At 42.1% G+C, this 18,221-nt stretch overlaps 2 protein-coding genes across 6 annotated transcripts in view; one reads left to right on the top strand and one right to left on the bottom strand.

Annotated features, from left to right (window-relative positions):
- Positions 1-18,221, top strand: part of HERC3 (HECT and RLD domain containing E3 ubiquitin protein ligase 3) — a 179,786-nt gene that overhangs the window by 27,998 nt on the left and 133,567 nt on the right. The gene's annotated exons all lie outside the window — the stretch shown is intronic.
- Positions 1-18,221, bottom strand: part of RASSF6 (Ras association domain family member 6) — a 133,501-nt gene that overhangs the window by 59,172 nt on the left and 56,108 nt on the right. The window contains exons 1-3 of one of the 3 annotated variants that reach the window (XM_056567823.1): positions 12,662-12,712; positions 6,110-6,201; positions 5,859-5,949 (exon numbers count right to left, since the gene is read on the bottom strand). The gene's annotated coding sequence lies outside the window, so the exon portion shown is untranslated. The other 2 variants (XM_056567813.1, XM_056567832.1) reach the window with 2 other exon arrangements.

The raw sequence follows: 18,221 nt of genomic DNA, 5'->3' as shown, positions 1-18,221 counted from the left end.
TGTTCAAAAAGCTAGCTTATCTCCCCATTTCAACAGCTATGCAGAAGTAACTATAGTTCAAGGAAAAGGAATGCTGCTGTTATTCTTCTTAGAATATTATAAAGAAAGAAACAATCTCATAAGATAACAGTGTGGGATTTGGGCACTTCCCACACTGACCTTGAGCTCTACATTCTCTGGAGAAAAGGATCCCAGCAAGAGCATATGCACTGTAGGGGCCATGTCCTGTGTGTATGAACCCTGACAGCTATAGTGTCCCTAACCCCAAACAACAGAAAAGGTATGGAGGAAATTACATTTGGATATAATGCTTAGCATATGTTATCACAGAGCTCAGAGGAGGCAATGTTTGGAGGCCCCAAAGGCAATGAATGGAGTGCTGGTTGCGCACACGTGGTGTGTACTATTCCTGCCAGGGACAATGTTTCCCCATTCTCAGGATTGGTGAGGTTCCAACAGTCAGAGCCCCACCATGCAACTTGTTTTCTTCTTTCCTGTGGATAGGGGGTAACATTATGAAATGAAAATACCACCATAAGGTACCTATACACTTATGATAGCTGTTGGTAGAACTTTCCATTAACCAACAACTATTCTTCCTGACAAATCCTGTGAATGCATACACACTAGGTTTAGCCACAGATACATATATACAGTAGTGACAATTTCCCTATAATGCCTTTTAGGCACTCATTTAAAGGGATAGACCAGTAAAAAACAACTCATCCCCTAGCCACAGGAAAAGGGGATCAGTGTCTGATTGTGGGGGTCCAACCTGGTGCAATCTCCTGAATAGGACCTGGCTCTCTGAGAGGAGTGCATGCTGCAGACAGCACATGCTCTGTTCATTTTCTATGGGAGTGTCAAAGAGATCAGGGTACATCTCCGGCGCTCACCAAAAAAATGGAAAGAGCATGCCCTCTGCAGAATGTGCTCTTCCCAGAGAGCTGAGTCCCGTTCAGCAGATCGTGGTGGTCCCCAGTGATCAGACCCCCATGATCAGACACTTATCCCCTGACCTGTTTATAGGGGGTGAGTTGTTTTTCTTTCTCCCCTTTAATGTGCTTTTACATAACGAAAACTCATTTGCCTTTTTAACATCATCATTGCCAGCTGCACATCTTCCATTTACTCATGGTGATACAGTCATGGCACCCTGAAATTTTTCTAGAAAATGAAGTATTTCTCACAGAAAAGGATTGCAGTAACACGTTTTGCTATACACATGTTTATTTCCTTTGTGTGTAATGGAACTAAACCAAAAAAATGGAGGGAAGAAAGCAAATTGGACATAATGTCACACCAAACTCCAAAAATGGGCAGGACAAGATTGTTTTAAGCATGTGATGCACCTTTAAACTCACCTGGGGCAAGTAATGGGTGTGGGCAATATAAAAATCACACTTGAAAGCAGATAAAAAGGAGAGATGTTCACTTAGTATTTGCGTTGTGTGTTTGTGTGCCACACTAAGCATGGACAACAGAAATAGAAGAAGAGAACTGTCTGAGGACTTGAGAACCACAATTGTGGAAAAAATATCAACAATCTCAAGGTTATAAGTCCATCTCCAGAGATCTAGATTTACCTTTGTCCACAGTGTGCAACATTATTAAGAAGTTTGCAACCCATGGCACTGTAACCAATCTCCCTGGATGTGGACGGAAGAGAAAAATTGATGAAAGGTGTCAACACAGGATAGTCTGGATGGTGCATAAGCAGCCCCAAACAAGTACCAAAGATATTCAAGCTGTCCTGCAGGCTTAGGAAGCATCAGTGTCAGCGCAAACTATTCGTCGACATTTAAATAAAATGAAATGCTATGGCAGGAGACCCAGAAGGACCCCACTGCTGACACAGAGACATAAAAGACAAGACTACATTTTGCCAAAATGAACTTCTGCAAGCTAAAATCCTTCTGGGGAAAACGTCTTGTGGACAGATGAGACCAAGATAGAGCTTTTTGGTAAAGCACATCATTCTACTGTTTACTGAAAACGGAATGAGACCTACAAAGAAAAGAACACAGTACCTATAGTGAAATATGGTGGAGGTTCAATGATGTTTTGGGGTTGTTTTGCTGCCTCTGGCACTGGGTGCCTTGAATGTGTGCAAGGCATCATGAAATCTGAGAATTACCAACGGGTTTTGGGTCGCACTGTACAGCCCAGTGTCAGAAAGCTCGGTTTGTGTCCATTATCTTGTGTCTTCCAGCAGGACAATGACCCCAAACACATGTCACAAAGCACCCAGAAATGTATGGCAACAAAGCGCTGGAGAGTTCTCAAGTGGCCAGCAATGAGTCCAGATCTAAATCCCATTGAACACCTGTGGAGAGAAAGGCCTGTTGGGAAAAGGCCTCCTTCCAATAAGAGAGGCCTGGAGCAGTTTGCAAAGGAAGAGTGGTCTTACATTCCGGCTGAGAGGTGTAAGAAGCTTATTGATGGTTATAGGAAGCGACTAATTTCAGTTATTTTTTCCAAAGGGTGTGCAACCAAATATTAAGTTAAGGGTGCCAATAAATTTGTCAAGACCATTTTTGGAGTTTGGTGTGATATTAAGTTCAATTAGCTTTTTCTCCTCCTTGGTTTAGTTCCAATACACACAAAGGGAATAAACATATGTATAGCAAAACATGTGTTACTGCAATCCTTTTCTGTGAGAAATACTTCATTTTCTAGAAAAATTTCAGGGGTACCAACATTTACGGCCATGACTGTATGTGGCTGATAATGATGATATTTGTAGCAGTAAAAAAGATGCAATCAACCAAAAGTGTGCCAATTATCGGGAAAGGGTGTTCCTACAAAAGCACATTTGCCTGATAATTAGCCAGTGTAAAAGGGCCTTTAATAAGAAGCAAAGCATCAAAACTTTGAGTGCTTTTTCTATTAGCAGCTGCTGCTTGTTCAAGAGAGTGTGAAAGTGGGATATTGGGGCAAATTTATCAATTGTTTTACCCCAGCTTTATTTGCTGTTCTTTGGGGCTTTTCTTTGGCGCAGTGATTTTTTGCTCTAAAGTTTAGCGACTTTTCATTTAGAAGGTTTTTCTAAAGAAAACATACAAAGTCGGGATTTTAGTTAATATTATACAGTGGTCAGGAATTTATGATGTGCGACTTTTCAGTGTGTTCCATATTTTGTCGCAACTGTGCTGAGGCACAAATCTACACCAGCCCTGGCTTGGCTTACAAACTGGCTGTGGACAGCGTTATTAGTTGCACATTTTGTTGCATGGGTAGAAAAGTCGCAGAGGGGGCACCATACAAAGTGGAGTACTGAAGTAAGAAATGTGATCAGCATCATATTTATCACATACCCTGCACCATGTAATAAATGTATTAATGATTGGGGTTAAAAGATGTGCATCGACACCACTCTTTGTGAATTCCCCCCATTGTTCTTAAAAGTGTTTTTTTTTTTTTTTTTTTTATAGAACACTTTAGAAGGGTCTTGAAAATTAGCAGGACATTGGTTGATTGGTTGCTATTTTGCTGGGACCCCATCAGATTAAAGATCATTTGTAGTTTGCAGGGAAACACATTAGAAAGTGTTCAGTTCACCTTTCTTCTGGAGAATATAAGGGGAGATTTATCAAAACCTGTGCAAAGGAAAAGTTGCCCAGTTGTCCATAGCAACTAATCAGATCGCTTCTTTCATTTTTAACAAGGCCTCTACAAAATGAAAGAAGTGATCTCATCGGTTGCTATGCATCCGCTTAAAAAAAAAAAAAAAATGTTTTACATTTCATTCCATAATTGCATAATTTACCTCATAATTATCCTGAGTTAGAGTCTGTATCCCGTAGCTACATTCAGTATTCTGCTGGTTGTTATTACTGGAAGCAGTTGACAGCTTTCTTCTGACTGCACATGTGCAAACTCAAAAACCGTATTGTGCAAACTGGATGGAACCGTACATACATACGGTTCCCATTGACTCCTATGTTAAAGGAACCGTATACGGTTTCAATACAGTTTTTCACCCGGACAAAAAAACGTGGTAGGCTAGAGTTTTGGGTACGGGAAAAAAACTGAGAAAACCTTACAATACGCAAAAAGTACACAATCGGATGCATCTTTTGGCATACGGTTTTCAATGGAGAGTCAATGCATATGGTTTTCAATACGGTTCCGTACGGTTGTATACGGGAACTGTATTACAAAAACGTGGTGTGAATGCAGCCTTGTAATAGGAGATCACCCAAACTAGGGATGTGTCTGACAAGAAAGCTGTCAATTGCTTCCAATAATAACAACCAGCAGAATACTGAATGTAGCTAAGGGATACAGACTCTAACTCAGGATAATTATGAGGTAAATTATACAATGTACAAAGATATTCAACTTTTGATGTAAATTACATCTATACTGAAAAACGTAGCTGAAAGGATGAACATGCTTTGTACCCTCCTTGTCTTGCATGCTGTTTATTATCTCTCTAAATCAAGTCAACAATGTAGAAACTGAAATATGGGCTCCCAAGTATACCCATAGAGGGTACTTTTGATTTAAAAATATAATAATTTCTATTGAACCAATGATGTATCCTAAAGGGGTATCCAACGTTTTTAAACCTATTCTCTATTCAAGTGTCTGTTCGCAGGGGGTTCCCATAGAGAATGCATGGAGGAGATGTGTGGACCTTGGGCCACGCACTAGACGATTTAAAGGGAACCAATCAGCATATTTTAGCATATATATAACACTTGGCAATACGCTACATATGCTAACATCATTATCCTCACCATCCCCGGGGGACGTTTGTGCCCCCACGGATGGTGAAGATATTAAGTTATAAATTATTGCCAAGAATTATATATGCTAAAAGTTGCTGATTGGTTCCCTTTAAGCACCATTTTGGAGATCACAGGGGTCCCAACAGTTAGACCCCATTATCAGACGCTTATCTTTTATCCTGAGCATAGGTGATACATTTTAGAATGGAGTACACCTTTAACTATGGTAAACATTGTATTTTCATCATCAACACCTTTTACAAGAACAGAAAAGTATTCATTTTAAGAAAAGTCACATTTAACGTGAACTGAAACAGCACCAAGGCTTATTCTGGAAAGTATTTGCAATAGTTACACAGGAAATAGCAACATAGTTTCTGTTTACGATAGAGCCATGACAGCTATGCTGGATCCTTTTTGAAACAAATATCTGTGACTTGTGGATTCAGGGTTCCATTATATTTCCAGTATTTGTGATGGCAAGAATAGCAAAGCAGGCTTTGTTAGTCTTGATATCAAGAAGATTCAAGGCAAGCCTGATCAAACCCTACTAAAACAAAGGTAGACAGATCCTACATTCATGTATACAAAACCATGTGCCATAATAATGGCTTTTTATTGCAAATGATTACATTGTACCAACTTTTTCTACAACATAAAAGCTAAATCTGTTCTAAAACATTGACCTGTGTTTATAGTTGATGTACTCACTATGGTTGGCCTATAGTATAGCTTTCTGTAAAAGTGTTCGGCACATTCAGTAAGTCAGCATGTTACGCATGGCTTCATGGCAAAAGACGCAGTGTAGACTTTCATCTCCAGTCTGTAAACGGTTACTTAGTTAAATATTGATTCAAAAGGACTAAAGCTGAATGCGTTGATAAAGTACATAAAGAAAAATGCGTTGATCACTTTCTGTTTAAGGCACATATGAGCTCAATGTCGCCTGAGAATAAAGGTTCTCTAAATCACCACATACAACCTTTAGTAAATGTAAAGGACCTACGTATACTTTCTATAGAAGGGAGTGGTTATATTATTTCAGTCTTGAACAGTCTGTGAACTCCAGCTGCCTGGTGAAGGTGAACAGGTAACTAGGAAAGATGAGGAGATTCCTCTTACCTTGCTTGAAGAATCTTGCCCCGCATTTCACTTTCTGATATGCAGTTTCCCCAAGAAAACATGACAGTCTGGGAATGACCTGACGGCACACCTGAGTAGTTTATAAAAGACAAAGGGAAGTTAATTATTACTCCTCTAGCCGTACAGGTAAAAGAAATCTTAGCCACTCCTTTTTGCCTCAGTGCATTTTGGGAGTGTTTACCAGACCTGACAGCTGACAGGAACACTCCTGTGTGCACATTCATCCATACCTGACTAAAGGGTGTGATCTTGCTCTTGTTGGAAGTGATATAATGCTGCAGGGCACGTAGAATTTTCTTGAAACTTGAATAAGATTTGTTTTCTATTGAAAAGGGTTGATTTTAAAAAGAAATAATGATAAATAATATGAATGTGTACGGGACTATGCAAAAATAAAAGCGGAATCACAGAGGATTACTCAACACTTGGAATTTTTTACAGCAATCAATAGAGAATGAAAGAGAAACAATGCCAGGAATTTACAACATTAACATATAAAAGAAAGTATTACTGAATAGGTATGAAAAGGTTTTTTTTTTCCTTTTTGTACTGTAAATGATGATGGCCAGGTCCCATTATAGCTAGGAGAAAACAATGATAGAAAAATATCAATCGTCTTCTAATATAAGTACTGTGTTATATAAATAGTGATAATAAAATGTTGTCTCAGGAATGCAGTCATAAGTTGAACCAGGCAATGTCCTGCAGCACTGCCTGATTGTAGTATGTCCAATAAAGGCAGAGAGGCAGCTATTGTAGTACTACAATTCACAGCATGCTGTTGAACAAAATGCCATAAAGTGGCTGAGATCTACAATGTTGTGTAGCACTGGATTAGCTATGTTGTAGAAGACACAATTACAATAAAAAAATATATAGAGTACTTCTGGATACTACCATATACACTATATGACCAAATGTATTGAGAGACCTACACAGTACACCTACAGGAGCTTTTGGGACATCCCATTTTAAATCCATAGGCACAGTACCTCGGGTGGCAGATTGTGGGGTCTACAATGCTGCTGCACTGCTTAACCCACTCCTCATGCTGATGCAGCAAAACTCAAAGCTGACACATTGTCAGCTGTGAGCATTACTCAGTGCTGCATCGCTGCACTCCTATGTTAATGATGGTGGAAGGGATATGCTGAAGAGAAATTAAGCATAGGAGGGGAAGATCTTATTGATGCAAGAGCAGAGGTAAGTATATATTTTTTTAAATAAGGGAACAACTAATTACTTGGGTGGTACCATTATGTACTGGGGGGGGGGGCTTTGCACCTACTAGGGGAAGCCCTTAAACCTACCAGGGGCACCTATATCTACTGGGGAAGAAATATACCAACTAGGAGCCACTTTACCTACTTAGGGGGCACTCATTCCTATTGAGTAAACTGTATCTAGTAGGGCAAATATATACCAATTTGGGGCAACTATACCTACATGTGAGACTGTGTTGGCTGCAACAATGTCCCACTTCAGCTGGTGTCCCACCTCAGGGTCAAGTAATTGGCCCAGGCCCAGCCTTCTTCCTTGTGCCCTGGACGTTACATAACACTGAGGCTCAGCGTATCACCGACATAAGAGGGACATCGCTGCGGCTGGAGATAAGCTCAGCACAGTGTGACGCGTCAGGCTCCAGAATGCAGAAGAAGTCTGGGGCCTAGTAGAGGTAGAAGAGTAGAGTAGATATCTGCACATTGGGGGAGTGGCGGAACGTGAGTTAAAGTTTGTTATTTTTCTTTTTGCAGCCTGGGCATAGCTACTCTGTGCTGAACTACTCTTTCTTCTCAGCAGAAGCCTGTCTGAGGAAAGGTCATGTGACCCACTTCTCATATACATTTACAATATTAACCAGTGGTGGCAGTGCAGAGAAAGTTGAAGGGCTTGTCTGGTGACAGAGACAACATGTGTATAGTGTCAATGGGGGACATTTATCAATGTTGGTCTGAGGTAGTAGAGATTTTACCCGTTTGCTTGGTGCATTGTTTGCACAGTTGCTCAAAATTTACCAAGAAGGTGCACAGGACTTGATAAATTATGCACAAATATAGAAACCAGTGAGCTGCAGAGATTGGTTGATTGGTTTAAGCTTTGTGCTCTAGCATCTGACACTTTTGTACGTGTGCTATTAAGTGGTGTAGGTTTGCGCAAAAAGGTAGGCTTTGCGCAAAAAAAAAAACACTTCTAAATTTAATTTGCGCAAATATTAAATACATCTACACTGCAAAAGTGGTGTACAGTGCACCAAACAGTAGACAACTTTGAAAGATGTTCTACCGAAAATTGTGGAAAAAATGCAATTGCGCAAATTTTTCAGGGACATTTAGAATATTGAAGTGGTGTAATGCCAATGATATTTGTCCCCCAAAATGTAAAATAAGGGAAATTACTAATAAATTGTTATTATCCAAAGTGAACAGGTATTGTAGACAGGTATTGGAACACTGCAATAGCATTACCCCTACTTTTTCCCACTTTACAGTTGAAACCAGGGCTGTGGAGTCGGAGTCAGAGTCGGTGTCGAGGAGTAGGACGAAATTTTGGCTACCTGGAGTCAGCAAACAATGCACCGACTCCGACTCCTACTAAATTTAGATTGGAATAAAAAAAAAAAGCAAGTTTAAATGTCCCAATTCACAAAAAGTTATAATTAATGAATTCTCTCATGTAACCGTAAAACGAACACATTAAGTGACTGTGAAGAAGCATGCTTTACTATTTGGCACACAACGCACAATTAGGAGCGGCAATACTTATACTTTCCATAGTGTTGTATCCTGCTGTTACAGGGAACCCATGGGTAACCTAGCCTCTCACTGATAAGGGATTAAGGAAATATGTTTTTTGCAGGACTAGAGACACTTGCATAAGTGAAGGGAATGGAGGGTCAGTAGTTCAAGACTGAAGCTGTAAACCATTGGAAAAGCTGCTGACATTCAGCTAAGGCTATAAAAACTTGTAAACTCAATTGTTAGCTGAAAGGGATACTCCGCCCCTAGACATCACGAGGGGCGAAGCCGTGATGTAGTGATGCTCCGGCCCCTGTATCGCCTGTCATTAGGCACAGAGCGAACTCGCCCATCATTACTCGCTTGCTCTGTGCAGTAATGAGCGTGCGGTGCCGCATCGGCGATCCCGGGGGTCCCCAGCAGCGGGACCCTGGCGATCTGACATCTTATCCCCTATCCTTTGGAAAGGGGATAAGATGTCAGATCGCCGGGGTCCCACTGCTGGGGACCCCCGGGATCGCCGCTGCGGCACCGCACGCTCATTACTGCACAGAGCGAGCGAGTAATGACGGGCGATACAGGGGCTGGAGCATCGTGCATCACGGCTCTGCCACTCATGATGTCACAGCCCACCCCCTCAATAGAAGTCTATGGGAAGGGGTGTGGGGGTCGTCACGCCCCCTGCCATAGACTTGCATTAAGGGGGCGGGCCGTGATGTCACAAGGGGCGGAGCCATGATGTCACACTGCTCCATCCCCTGTATAGCCCATCATTACGCACAGAGCGAACTCTCTATGTGTAGTAATGAAAGCGTGGTGCCGCAGTGGCGATCCCGGGGGTCCACAGCATCAGGACCCCGGCGATCTGACATCTTATCCCCTATCCTTTGGATAAGGGATAAGATGTCTAGAGGCGGAGTACTCCTTTAAACTTGACTATGATTCTACTAGGGAAATCATGTTTTATAATAAATGCCCCTTCCTGGATCCTCCCACTGCCCTATCTTCAGCAGCAGATCAGCACACAAACTGTTCAATACAGTAGACTGTTGGCTTCCCAGCCAGTAGTCCTGTGGTAATGACATGTATGTTGCCTTTCTTTCCTTCAAGGAATGTATAAAATACATTCACATATTAATACAGAGGAGTCGGAGTCGGGGAGTCATAGTTGGAAGCGCAGAAAACTCCGGAGTTGGAGTCGGAACATTTATCTACCGACTCCACAGCCCTGGTTGAAACAATACAGACAGGCAGGTTAAGTTATCCTGGCTTTTGCCAAACCCAGACTCATCCATCAGACTACCAAATAGATAAGTGTGCTTTGTCACTTCATAAAACATGATTCCCCTGCTCCAGATTCCAGTGCTTTAACACCACTCCATCTAATGTAAGGCTTGCAAGAAGCTGCTTGGCTATGAAAACCCAAGCTATAAAGCACCAGGTACATAAGTTATGTGCTGATGTTAATGTCAGATCAGGTTTGGAACTCACTTCATAAAAGTGATGCAGGATTTTAAAATATATTTGTTACGGAGCAGGATGTGGATCTTCTAACCAGTGTGGCTAATAACTCGGACCATATCGGGGAGCGGAGTCTAAGGTGCCGCTGGTCTTCACCAGAGCCCGCCGCAAGGCTGGATGGGCTTGCTGCGGCAGGCAACACCCAAGTCGCTACCCCCGACACGGCTCGACCACACAGGTAGCTGGGCTAGGCGAGGTACCGAAGGATAAGGCCATAGCGTAGTCAAACGTAGCAGAAGGTCAAGGCAGGCGGCAAAGGTGTGAAGTCAAACAATGTAGTGGAAGGTCTGGATATACGGTAAAGTAACAGGCAATATGGAAAACTTAATTTCAGACTAGGAGCACTGAAGATCCATCGGGGAAGTGTGGGGGGGTGCAGAGAATTTATAATGTAGTGTCAGGTGTAACAACAAATTATGGGCGTACTGGCCCTTTAAATTTCAGAGCTCCGGCGCGCACGCGCCCTAGGAGACGGGGATGCACACACCAGAGCTGAGACATAGAGGAGGAGGCGGCAGCGGAGCATGGTGAGTGACGGGCTGGGATTCGCATGCGGGCGTGTGCCGTGATGCGATTCCCAGACGCGACGGCAGTCAGGGATTCAGGGAACATGCGCTCACGGCCGGTGATTGCAGCCGGAGCGCAGTGTGTGATAATATTGATATTTTTCTTACAGGAATATGAGGTACAAATGATGTCCTATCAAAAATTACTCAGATTACACCAATATATAGTCTCTGGACAAATCCTTCCATTCATCAGTATCTCACAGTTCATCCTGTATATGGACTTGTGTACATAATTAACCTCCACTAACTGGACTCTTCCTCTGGTTAGTTCATACTTACTACCACGTTCTTACTGGAGATCAGTCCGGACCTTTCCCATCAATGTGCCCACAAATTGTTTATACCAAGTATTATTGCAGACATTGTGAATCTAACATATGTCATGTCAATCAATGTCAACATTATTTTATTTAATATGTTTTGTTTTATTGTTACTATTCTATGAAACCTTTAATAAAAACCAAGTTGAAACTAATAATCTAGGACTAATCTATATGTACATGTGATGTCTCTCATTGTACACAAGCATTCGCCATGGTACGAGATTAGAGGTTAGAGATACTTTGCCTATCCTTGTCTAATTATTTTGTTAATCCTGACTTAATCACAAGCCTTGCCCCATCATCTTTCTCTTGGTGGATCAATAAGGCATTTCTCAGAATACGGGGTTTCATAGATACACTGGGAGCCATGTCCCTTTATTATTTTCAAACTGTCCACAAACTTTTAGATTCCAAGATCTTTTGTTATAACCAACAAGCTTACCATTATAACAACCTTCTCTGTGTTTGAATCTTTGTCCATGGGCTCACTGGGGCAGAAGAGCTTTTTATTTATAGAGGGCTTGTGCCTATTTTGGGTAAGCTAATGAAATGGGAGGTGGACCTGGGAAAGACTTCAGATTTTTTCAAATAGTCCAAGATGATGAAGACCACAGCCAAGATTTCTATTAATATGGTCTTTGTGGAAACTGGATAGAAAGTGGTCCTATGCTGGTACTTAGTACCAGACAGGCTACTGAAGATCGCCATGATACTTTCGCGGGTATGGAAAAAGACATGATGATTTATATTTGCTAGGAATGCCTGTATGTCCTTAGGTTCTGGATCAGAAGCTATAACTTCATATATTCAGTGGCACGTGTAATTCTGGAGAAGTTAACAGACGTTTTATTGAATGACCCTATTCCACATGTGCAGAAAGTTAGGCTAGGTTTACACAGCCATTTGCTTTCAACCCGTTAACCCCTTAAGGACGCAGCCCTTTTTCACCTTAAGGACTGAACCCTTTTTCGCAATTATGACCACCGTCACTTTACGAATTAATAACGCAAAAATGCTTTTACCGAATATTCTTATTCTGAGAAAGTTTTTTCGTGACATATTCTACTTTATTTTGGTGGTAAATTTTCGGCGTTACTTGCATCCTTTTTTGGTGAAAAAGCCCAAAATTTCATGAAAATTTTGAAAATTTTGCATTTTTCTAACTTTGAAGCTCTCTACTTGTAAGGAAAATGGATATTCCAAATAAATTTTATTTTTCTTCACAAACACAATATGTCCACTTTATGTTGGCATCATAAAATGAACATATTTTAGCTTTTCGAAAAAATTAGAGGGCTTCAAAGTAGAGCAGCAATTTTCAAAAATGTCATGAAAATTGCTAAATCTGAAGGGACAGATGTTACTGAACTACAACTCCCAGCATGCCTGGGCAGTCGAGGCATGCTGAGAGTTGTAGTTTGGCAACATCTGGAGGGCTACTGTTTGGGCACCACTGTAACAGTGGTCTCCAAACTGTGACCCTCCAGATGTTGCAAAACTACAACTCCCAGCATGCCCAGACAGCCTTTGGTTGTCTGGGCATGCTGGGAGTTGCAGTTTGGCCCCCCTAGTGGTTGCCACAGTAAAGATCGATTTACTTTCACTTTCAATCCCCCCCACTGTGGATTCCCTACCTGATCAGGATCCAGCAGGCTCCAGCGAAGATCCCGGGTCCCCAGGCATCTTCTCCTGCAGGTACGGCCTCCATCTTCTTCCCAGAGCCCCTCGACATCCAGGGGCGGGCAGAACGGGGGGTTGCCATGGCAACCCCCTGTCCTGCGCTGCCATTGGTCAGAACTCCGTTCTGAGTAATGGCAGGGGATGGGAGTAGATCGCAGCTTTGCGACCTCACTCCTATCCTTTACGCTGATCGGGGCTGTCGCTGACAACTCCGATTAGCCCTATTTTCCGGGTGATCGGGTCACCAGAGACCCGATCAGCCCGGAATTGGAGAAAATCGCATGTCTGAATTGACATGCGATTTTCTCCGATCGTCGACATGGGGGGGTCTCAGGATCCCCCTGGGCGATGTGCCAGGGTGCCTGCTGAATGATTTCAGCAGGCATCCGGCTCCGGTCCCCAACCGGCTAGCGGTGGGGACCGGATTTCCCACGGGCGTATGGATACGCCCTCGGTCCTTAAGGACTCGGAATGCAGGGCGTATCCATACGCCCTGTGTCCTGAAGAGGTTAAAGGTGTGATCAGCTTTTTTAAATTTTTTTTATTAGCCGATCAGACCCTGAAACGGGTCGGATGCAAATGGCTACTACCATTCACTTACATGGGGTCCGTTGGTGACCTGGTAATTTTACAGAATTTCATCGGAGAAAAAAATAGAGCTTGCACTATTTTTCTCTCCGCTAAACTCCCGTCCTACTGGACGGATTGCCGACAGAACTCCATATAGTGGAGTCTGACGGCAATGTGAACAAGACCTTACTGTCAAATATAAATATTTATAGATTTTCTATTTTTAGCCACTAAACTAGATATAGCTAGAACCGAGTCTATCTCCATCCCTTTAGTGATCAACAAGATGTACTGTTGGAAGCAATATGGCAACCATAGTTATATTATTTAGATCTGATTATTTGGAGTTGTGAGAGACTTTTTACGAATTATAATTATCTTCTCCCCTTGTTTCTCTTCTCATCCCTATTGTGTTTTGGTCATCTATTTTAAGTTGGGGCTGATAGCCCTTTCCTCTACTCTTTTTTCACTTTATTTTACTTTCTCTTGATATAATATATTTCTTACTGTAACTGCACATTTCTTTTGGGTATGTAGGTGCCCTATGACGATACCTAATGGCTTCTTTTTTCTAGGTGCCCTGTGACGATACCTAAGGGCTTCTTTTTCTGTAGAAAATTATTTCCTGTTTTGTTTGCTGTTTTGCTTACTTACATATATCTTTTATACGAAATGTACCTTATTTTTGGAAAAGTTTAAAGGAGTTATCTGACAGAAGGGATGTTTTTCAAAACTATGTAATTGTGTGAGATATTAAAAAAATTTACTTTTACCTCCAGCGCTCCCGCTGTGCCTCCATTGTCCTGCCCCTGATGCGATCATCTTTTTGAGCTGAAGCATGACTGTCAGGCTCGGAAAGCACCCGGACCCAACGTACTGTTCAAGCTTATCGGATCTGCTGTATATTTTTGCTGCATATTTTCTGCAGCTGATTTTGCTACCCGTATAAGTTAACAGGTAGCAAAATCTGCTGCACAAAATATGCACCAAAAATATGCATGTGTAAACGAATCCTTAAACTAACTTTTTGTGTTGCTATTATATACCATGGCTTAATAATGTACCAAAAAAAACTCCATGTCATTGTATAAAACAAATCCCATGATCAGACCTTTACATGGATGACAATTATTTGCCTTTGGGCTTATTTTATTAATGAGTTTATTTCTTTGTAAGTAGAATACAATTTCTTGTGTACAAGAGGCATTTGCAAAATTACACTTTTTTTTTTTTTCGCTATAGCCATTCAGAACAGGGTTGGTGGCAGATTTCCTTGAATCTCATGGTGAAACAACAGGAATCACATTTTAAAAATGCAGGTTTGAATTTTACAGCAAAATAACAACTAAAGAATAAGGAAAAAGAGAAAGCCAGAAAAAGGTCTGTTAGTTCCTTTATTTAAAACTAGCTGAGTACATGGCATTGCCTGTTTTTTCCTTCCTAATCCTTGTTCGGGAGGATAATCAACAAAGGAGGAAGCTTTTGACTTCATTTCCTCATATATTGTTGTCATATCCCAACCCCATATCCTGTCCTCATATCTCAACCTCATATCCTGATCTCCTATCCTGACCTCATATCCCATCCTGACATCCCATCCTCATATCCTGTCCTCATATTCCAACCTCATATCCCGTCCTCATATCCTGTCCTCATATTTCGTCCTCATATTACGTCCTCATGTCCCGACCTCATATCCCGACCTCATATGCTGCCCTTATTTTCCATTCTCATATCCTGTCCTCAGATGGGACTGATTTGTAATGAAGATATTGTAAGCTGAAAATAAAAGGGTACGTGGCTTTGTGGGACTGGGCGTGATTTGCAAGCCAGACCGATGCACAAAAAGGGTAGAGAATAAGAGGGGTGGGGTTTAAACAGTGGGTGTGTCTTTGTGAGATGGGGTGGGGCTTGCAAGCTGGATCGACACATTCACCAGGAGATGCAGAGCGGAGCTTGTGGAGTAAGGTACTGGAAGTCCCATATACTTGCATGAGACTTGAAACAAAAACCCATATTTTATATAAGGGTGTAGGTAAGGGTTAATTTAACTATCATATATTTTTATATGATAATATGTGTACCAGGTATTATTGGAATATCTCCAACCGTACGGAAGTTACTCTGGAACATACATTTCCTGTAGATTTGCATGGGACTATAACTCCTTGGGGACGGAGCCCATTATAACCCTAAGGACGGGAGCATTTTTTGCACATCTGACCACTGTCACTTTAAGCATTAATAACTCTGGGATGCTTTTACTTTTCATTCTGATTCCGAGATTTTTTTTTCGTGACATATTCTACTTTATGTTAGTGGTAATTTTTTGTCGATACTTGCATCATTTCTTGGTGAAATATTTCAAAATTTGATGAAAAAATTAAAAATTTTGCATTTTTCTAACTTTGAAGCTCTCTGCTTGTAAGAAAAATAAACATTCTAAATAAATAATATTTTGATTCACATATACAATATGTCTACTTTATGTTTGCATCATAAAGTTGACATGTTTTTACTTTTGGAAAACATCAGAGGGCTTAAAAGTTCAGAAGCAATTTTCCAATTTTTCTGGCCTCTGCTGCTGCACTTGTTATGGTGCTGCAATTTTTATGGCCGCTGCTACAGCTGCGACAATACCAAATTTTCAAGCCAGGTGTACATGCCTCATTTTTCGGGCCTCTGCTACTGCACTTTTTCTGGTGCTGCAATTTTTCTGGCTGCTACTACAGATGCGGCTGCGACAATACCCAATTTTTCATCCATGTGTACATGCCTAATTTTTCTGGCCTCTGCTGCTGCAATTGTTATGGTGCTGCAATTTTTATGGCCGCTGCTACAGAAGCGGCTGCAACAATACCAAATTTTTCAGGCATGTGTACATGCCTAATTTTTCAGGTACTCTCTGTTGACATCTCTGTCCATTTTTGCAACCGTGGATATTACATGTATGCTAAGGGTAGCATGGTGGCTCAGAGGTTAGCACTGCTGCCTTGCCTGCTGCCTTGTGTTCAAATCCCACTATATGCTGCCTCAAGGGGGGCTCTAACTATGTGCTGCCTAATATGGGGGAATCTTATGTGATGCCTAAAGGGGAGCTCTAACTATGTGCTGCCTAACATGGGGGAATCTATGTGCTGCCTAAAGGGGGAATCTAACTATGTTCTGCCTAAAGGGAGGCTCTAACTATGTACTGCCTAATATGGGGGAATCTATGTGCTGTCTAAAGGGGGGAATCTAACTATGTGATGCCTAAAGGGGGGCTCAAGCACGTTATTCCAGACCATTTAGGAATAATAGGTGATTTATGCCCTTTATGGATTAAAACCAGACTCTGAATCAACTATGTAATTTTCCATGGCAGTTTTGCCATGGATCCCACTCCGGCACGCCACAGTCCAGGTGTTAGTCCCCTTGAAACAACTTTTAAATCACTATTGTGGCCAGAAAGAGTCCCTGTGGGTTTTAAATTTCGCCTGCCCATTGAAGTTAATGGCGGTTCGCCCGGTTCGGCGGTTCGCGAACTTATGCGGCTGTTCGCGACATCACTATTAGGGACATATCCAAGCAATATGCCACCAATGTCTATAATGAGACTAGTTAAACTTTTTAGTGATCAGCCATACATGCTTTTACAGCAGGGGACATAGGCTACACTGTCACCTTTTTATGGTGAGTATCTTACAAGCTCAGTTGTCTTATGGCAGCCATACTGCAGTGCTAAATGAAACCTCAGATCCCAGTAGCTTATTCCCTTACAAAGTGCTGTCACATTGAGACCCTGGCATGTGAGAAGTTGCTTTGGGTGCCGATGGGTTTCAGCAGCTAAGTACCTGTCACCAAATAAACTTTTCTAAAATAATTCAGGCTATGTTCCCTAACTACTCCTAACACTCCTCCCACCCTTAGCTCTGTATCATACCTTTATTCTTGCTCACATAGTGCAATCTCCTAGCAGGAGTAAGTGGGCATTTCCCAGCAGGCATAACATCACTGAAGCCTGCTGGGGGACCACTTTCGCCCTCACGTGGTTGCAGTGCTGTGATGAATAGAAGACCTAAGGCTCTGTGCATGTTTCAGTGAGGCTCTTTGCTGATTTCAATGAGGCTCTGTGCAGTTGTCAATCAAGCTCAGTGCAGAGAAACACTTCCTGAGTTTGGTCTCCTGCCAGGCCAGGAGGAGACCAAAATCGCTGCATTAATTGTGGCAGGGAACAGAGCAGAGCCACCTAATGGTTATTTTTTCTATTACAGTTTAAAGTGTACCTGTCAGATCCAACAACAAAAAATACATTAATATGTTACTTAGTACCTAATCCTGAACATGTATATATAATTTTTATGTCTAGCACATTTTTTAAAATACATTTTTTATTACATTTTTATTGTTGCTCACTTGCTTAAATTTCTCTTAAAGGGAGGGGCATGGCCTCATTGTGCAGGCCTCAGTCTCCTCCCTCAGTCTGCTGTCAGCTCACCTCTCTCTTTGTATTAGCAAAACTACAACTCCCAGCATGTCCTCACTGTCAGGGCATGCTGGGATTTGTAGTTTTGCTAACCCTAGGGGAGATGTAAGCAGCAGGAGGGCAGTGCAATGAGCGGTGGGTGGACAGTGTAATGAACAGTGGGTGGACAGTGCAATGAGCGGCAGGCGGACAGTGCAATGAGCTACGGGCAGGAGAAGTAAGCGGCAGCGGCGTGAAGAGAAATGAGCAGCAGCAGGTGGATAGGTTAGCAGGAGAGAGGGGCTGATATATGTGCGGCCCTATCCCCAGAGCTCCTTAACAGTCGACATCAGCTGTTTCCCCCTGAGCTCCTAGCACTTATGATGCTAGGAGTACACTGGGGGAAAACAGCTCATGACTGCTATGGATCACCGGTGTAGTAAAAAAAGTTACTTGCTGTATGCTCACTCCCGGCCGAGCAGAGCCGTGTCCAGGGTCCA

The sequence above is a fragment of the Hyla sarda genome, chromosome 1 (genome assembly GCF_029499605.1).
Source record: "Hyla sarda isolate aHylSar1 chromosome 1, aHylSar1.hap1, whole genome shotgun sequence".
Classification (NCBI taxonomy): domain Eukaryota; kingdom Metazoa; phylum Chordata; class Amphibia; order Anura; family Hylidae; genus Hyla; species Hyla sarda.
The sequence above is the reverse complement of the archived record's forward strand: the minus strand, read 5'-3'. Positions and strand labels throughout refer to the sequence as shown.